We start from the raw sequence: 6,337 nt of genomic DNA, 5'->3' as shown, positions 1-6,337 counted from the left end.
TTGTTGGGACACACGATCACCCCTAGTTGTCCTTCAAGGCACTATGACAGCTTGCACTAACGCGTACGACATTTTAATTCCGGTTGTATTGCATATGCTATCAAGTCGCTTAGGTGCCATACATCAGCAAGAGAACGCTCGTTCATATACTGCACGACTCTCCTAACAATGTTTTCAAGGATATAGGATATGACGAACTCCTGTGGCCTTCCAGGTCACCAGACCTCTCGCTAATATAGCACGTTTGCGAACTTTGTAACTTGTACGCGTCAATAATGACCAGCACAATCGGCGCGTATTCGAGAAGTCCGAGGTTCGAGTCCCGGCAGTGGCATTGCTCATTTTTCACATCGCTTGCTTTACAAAAAAAAGTAATGTCTCTACAGCTTTTCAACGCTGGTCTCCGAGATACGAAGTTTACGATTATCCCGAGATACGAAAGAAAGTTACATGCTTGTGAATTTCTGTATCTCTACCTTTAAGTTCGAGCGTTATTTCCTAGCTTCCTAATGCTTGTCGAAACTCTGCTGCTGTTGGCACAGGATTTGGATTTTAATTTTCGGACTTACTTTCATTTTCAGTAATTTTTATGTTTTCTCTGATAACTTCAATGATCTCTGCCTCATTCTTTTCGTAGCAAGTCTGGATATTTTCATCGATTCCCAAACATTCGGGGAAGATCTCATTATGCATTTCCTCAGCGTCATCCTTGTCTTCTAGACATCTTGAGAGCTTCCAGAAATTTGCTTTTGATGGAAGCCGGTTTTTTTAAAACAGTTTGAAATGGTTTGTGAAGTTACATGATCCATCGCATTTAAAATACCATGCATGGCATCTAAGAGAGAAATCGACTCAACAATTTCTTTAGAAGACCAAACTGCATCAGTCGTATCAATTTCATTAATAACATTTTGAATCACTTCCTTCCTCTAATTACTCTTGAATGCTTTTATGAAACCTTTATCTAATGGCAGAATAATGGAGGTTTGATCATTTCAACAAGAAAAAGTGTCCCTCTGATATCTATCAAGCGCGCCCCTTTTTCTTGTTGAAGTTCTTTATCACACTTCGTGAGAAGAATCACTAAAACTATTGCTTTTTATTCGAGTATTTTTATTGTTGTAATAAGTCACAAGCAAATGCTTGATGCCCTTCAGACAACGAGAGTTTTTTCTTGCTCCGATGAATAATGGGGTCTTTTTAACTATTCCATCTATATTACACGTTAATAACCCAGTACCACGGTGTTTCATTTTTTACAGCCAGCAGACGACTCACATTAAAGTGTGCTTCGATAATAAAGATCAGTCTCATCAGTGTTAAAAATTTGATGCAATTTGTATTCTTCCAAAAGTTGGGCTAAATTTTTTTCTATCCAATTATCGGCTACATTAGAGCCTGCATCTTGTTTCCCTCCATGTAATTTTCAGAAAACGATATTGTTTCTTTCTTTCCACTTTGTGAACCATCCAACGGTAGAGATAAACTCCTCTTCCAGCAAGTTGGCGAATTCTGTTGTCTTTTGATACAGGATTTCTCGTGACATCGTGGCGTTCTTGTTGCCAGCTTTTCGAAACCTCTCTAAGACAGCTGTTTCTATATCACTAGGCTTTCCACTTCGTTTTCAATTACATGAGACATTTGCACTTGCCATCCAAAATTGCCTTCCCTTCTTTTCAACAACGTACATAATGCAGATTGCGAAATTCGAGTTGTACAGAAGCTTCACGTTGACTGTATTTCGGTTAAGAATCATTGATTCAATACTTCTTTATCTTTTAAGCAAAAGTCCTTGCGTTTGGACATTTTCAGGCACGACCAAACAACAAAAGTATGATGTAGATGGATGAACTGAAGGAACTGTGAAAAAAAAATACAATATTTTATACAGATTCTCCAGAACGCCTTTCATTTTTTTGTTCCCCTGTTTCCCAAAAGAGTCTTAGCTAATTCTGATAAAACTCTTGTTCCCCCCCCCTTCCCAATGATCGGTCCGGATAAGAAAATTCTAGCATTTGCAGCTGCAAGTGTAAAAGTAATCGACCTTGAATCAAATTACTGACAATTTCAGGTTTGACCATTCCAGATAAGAAAATTCTAGCATTTGCACCTCCACGTGTGAAAGTGGATCGACTTTGATCAAAATCACTAAATTGGAAACACAAACTTGGTCTTAGTTCTTAGTTCTACATTTATAGGATATTTACCTATTTGAATAATTTCTTGTATAATGAAATGTTTTGAATAAAAACCTTTTGTAAATCAACACAATTTTTCACTGTAATCTTAGTTTTCAAATTAGCGATTGGTTGTTTAATCTGTAATGCTAAATAGTTATGGGTAGAAAAATCAGTGGATCGTAAACGGGGCTCCGGAAATTAAATTACAGAAAATTTATCATTAACCTTTTGTAAATCAACACAATTTTTCACTATAATCTTAGTTTTTAAATTAGCGATTGGTTGTTTAATCTGTAATACCGAATACTTATGGGTAGAAAAATCAATGGATCGTAAACGGGGCTCCGGAAACTAAATTACAGACAATTTATCATATTTAGTTATATAAAACGTGCATTCATTTTCAGCATTATTTCTCCACTCACAAAGTAAAATTTTATGCGATATTTAAACTACAAATCTAAAATAACTTTCTTACAGCGCAGGTCTTCAATGTATTTAAATTATCGTATTAAATAGAAATGTCGCATAATTTGTTTCATTAGATGATTAATGTGATCACTTATTTTAAATAATCCTGCATTTCCTAAACGCATTTTGCTGCTCTCTAAAACGTTAAAGTTTAGATTCAATACAGCTTTGCACAATTTGTTTTGCAAAAGTATAACAAATTTGCATGAATAATAATAACAGTTCATAAAACATTTATTGTTGCCAAAGCTGAATAACAGAAAAGCAGTATTACTCGCTCCCGAAAAACAGTTCCTCACGGACTGGAGGAAACGGCGTTCACCAAAATCCTCATCTCCTTTCTTCTTGCTTAACTCTCTCAACTTTACGGCCGGAAATTCCGTATAGAAGGTTGCCTTCTATATTCATTACACATGAAAATTTCTGCTAGCTTTTAATGTATATGGTTTCAGTTTGGATGTATATCGAAAGAAAAGGAATCAAGGTATAAAATGAAAGAGTCATTTTTTAAATTAAAATCAAGAAAATATCACTTATACATGATAACTGGCTGTCCCTTCACTTCCTGTTTTAGCCGTCATAACTTCCCCCCCTTTTTTTTTTGTTTTAAGTTTACAAAGCTTTTTCTAAGTTTAGCCTTTCCTCTCAGCCCCTTTTAGTCGATAGGCTTTGCTTCATTTCGCCTGTTCCCCTTCTTTTTAGCCGTAATAACTCTCCCCTTCTTAGACTAATTTTTGGCTTTTTGTTTCTTTCCTTTTAGCCGAAAGGCACCCCTGTTCTATTAGCCGCTTGGCAGCTTTTTTTTTTTTTTTTTTTTAGCCTATTGGCTTTTGCCGACTTTGGTAGTTAGCACCTGTCTCCTCCTGCCTAATCCGGAATGAGATAACGGAGTGGTTAGAAACGTGGATTCCAATCGTTACACTTTAACAATCGTTTTGTAACAATTAGAATAGTTACAAAACACCGCAGTTGCTTTCAGTAGCAGGAGCGGTTATAAGAGTTTGTTGTTTGTTATACATGATATTTTGAGGAACTTTGAAATTTCAGGGCTAAACCCGTAATGCTCAAAGTAAGATTGCTAAAGATTACTCGCTCCTGAGAACATACGCCGTACTACAATCTTCATAGAAATGCTTACATACTGTTAGTAGCTCATACGGTAAAATGAATGAAATGGTGAGTAAACATTTATTGTATACTGACATGAATGACAGCAGTAATAATTAATGTATAATAATTAAAGCGAAATTTAAAATTATTATTAAGAACGCATTAAAACTGAATCGATTAGCATCAAGAAAAATACCAGAGATGTAGGAACTTTGTGGAATATGTATCAAAGTTCACAACAGGAATAAGTGTGATGAATTTTATCTGTGGTCATGTGATGTGAACATCTACGCAAATGTAGTTATCAGATTGACTGAGATGAAGGATTCGCCTCTTAGCACTAGACCGTCAATCTCGGAACGCCTGCTATTGTTAGCTGGGCGAGTTCAATATACGCAGGTGAAAGGAATAGAAAGGAAAGGTTCAAGAATGGTTTCCAACGGAAATAATTAGATCGTGGAATGGCTTTCAGTGGGTACTACGGAAAAAAGGGGATATTTTCGCTGACTTATTCCCGAACCGTGGAAGGAGTTTCACTGCTTGTTTTTATGCTCCATGTGTTATTGAACATTTTGTTTAAGGACAGATTAATTTTTATCAATTTATGAAACAAAAAAAAAAGTACTTCGTAGAAAAATACGTGTTTGCAATTTAAAATTGCATGCTTATTTAAAATTTGCTTAAAGGCATAACGTTTCGGCGAAATTACATAATTTTGTTTATTCCAACGAAATTTAATATTTATTCGAACTCTTATTAAGGTAAAGTAACAGAGTATTACATGAAGTTACAATACGTAACTGTAAAGTTTTTATTTACTTAACGTATTGTAGAAAATTGCAACTGTAAAAAAAGGGCAGACAATCAATAAGAATAATAAATAATACACTTACTAACGAAACGCTAGCTACCCTCACAAAGCAGGAACCCGTTCACAGTAGGCGCTCAATCAGGGAAAGACTGAAATTCCCTATACTCAAAATTCCTTTCTCTTTCTCTTCTTAGCTCATCCCTACTTTCACGTACCATACCTACAAATCTTGGAATCTTCCAGAAAACAATAGAATTCGTTCCGGGATTGAGCGCCTACTCTTCTTAGCCGCATAAGGTGAAGGTTGGTGTTTTTGCGCTCTCGTTTGCTGCGTGGTTGTTCTATGGAACATCAAAGCGCGGCGGCGGCCGCCGTAGAATCGCCGCCGTTAATTATGGACGATCCCGGGCCACCGGACCCAATGCATACGGATATTTCGGATACTCTTACGAACAACACGGACTATATTAATGGTGTTACCCAACAATTTCGCTTCATGAGTAACTGGAAACACTCGGAGAACTTTGAAAATTTTAATGTGGATGCTTGCCAAGAAGAAATTAGTCATTTACGAACCAGGGTTTCTATACTCAAGGATACTTACAAGGTACTTCTCGCACGTCGTGCGGTAACTGATCCTGACATTTATACGGATGCCTACCTGCCTACAATCTGGAATTTAACCAAAAGAATTGAAATTTTAGAAGGTAAGTGCACTTTCTATCTGGCCATTAAACATGGAACGCTAATGGTTTGTTTCATAGAATTTATGAGCTTTGTGAATGAATATGTCCCCGATATAATCCTCACACAGGAACACAAGCTTAGACCCAATACAAAATTCAGTATTTTCAACTACAACGCCTATAGAGTTGATCAGTTCAGGTCCACCAGACACCCGAAAGGAGGTTTAATTATTTTAATTAAGCGCTCCATTCTTCATTATCTTGTTGTCTGATTCTTATAGTACAACGATAGGCTATTTAATTCACCACTGCAGACGATCGCACATCAAAAACAGACACTCAGCGTATTCAGTTGAAGTATCAGATTGTGTAATCAGCGTACTCAATGCGCACCAGATTTCGGTGCTAATAATATTGTTGTGACCATTTTCCAGTGCAACTTATCACTTTCACTCTCAAAATAGCACTTTTGATTGTGTTCATTTCTTAAGAGCACATAACTACTACCAAATATGAGTTGTACCAGAGGAAAATCTGTATACTCAGTTGACGTCCTTGAAACATCCCCAGAAGATGTACCTAACAGTAAAGCTGAATCAACATCGACAAATAGTTTGCACTTCGCCCTTCCAAGCCATTACACTGATAGCAACGTTGACTGCTCCTCAAAAGAAGGCAAAGAAGGGTTTGTCAATTTCATATTTGAAAAGTGCGTAGGTCTCCTAAACACAAAGAAGAAAAACAAACCTCTTTTTCCAAAAGATCTTTTTGAGGAAATTTATGTGCAGATAGTAGTAATGAAGAATTTGGCCATAGGAGTTCCGACGAACTACCAGCCAAGGCCCAATAATTCCCAAAAAGACGATTATTAGAAATTTCACTGTTGCGGACATTGTAACCCATATAAGACAAAAGAGGCTGGCTGCAACCACACTGATTCTCAGAAAGAAATGCACGCCAACGTTGCCCATATAGAGCAATCGCCTACGTATGCCCAAATTGCCACGAGGAACATTGGCTACAAACGTCATAGAGGACCAGCACTTCTAATTAACCAAAAAACAACAGCTCCAATGTAA

The sequence above is a fragment of the Stegodyphus dumicola genome, chromosome X2, assembly GCF_044657685.1.
Source record: "Stegodyphus dumicola isolate Sdum_Otavi_A_Nest chromosome X2, ASM4465768v1".
NCBI classification, from domain to species: Eukaryota; Metazoa; Arthropoda; class Arachnida; order Araneae; family Eresidae; genus Stegodyphus; species Stegodyphus dumicola.
This window is presented reverse-complemented; position numbering follows the sequence as displayed.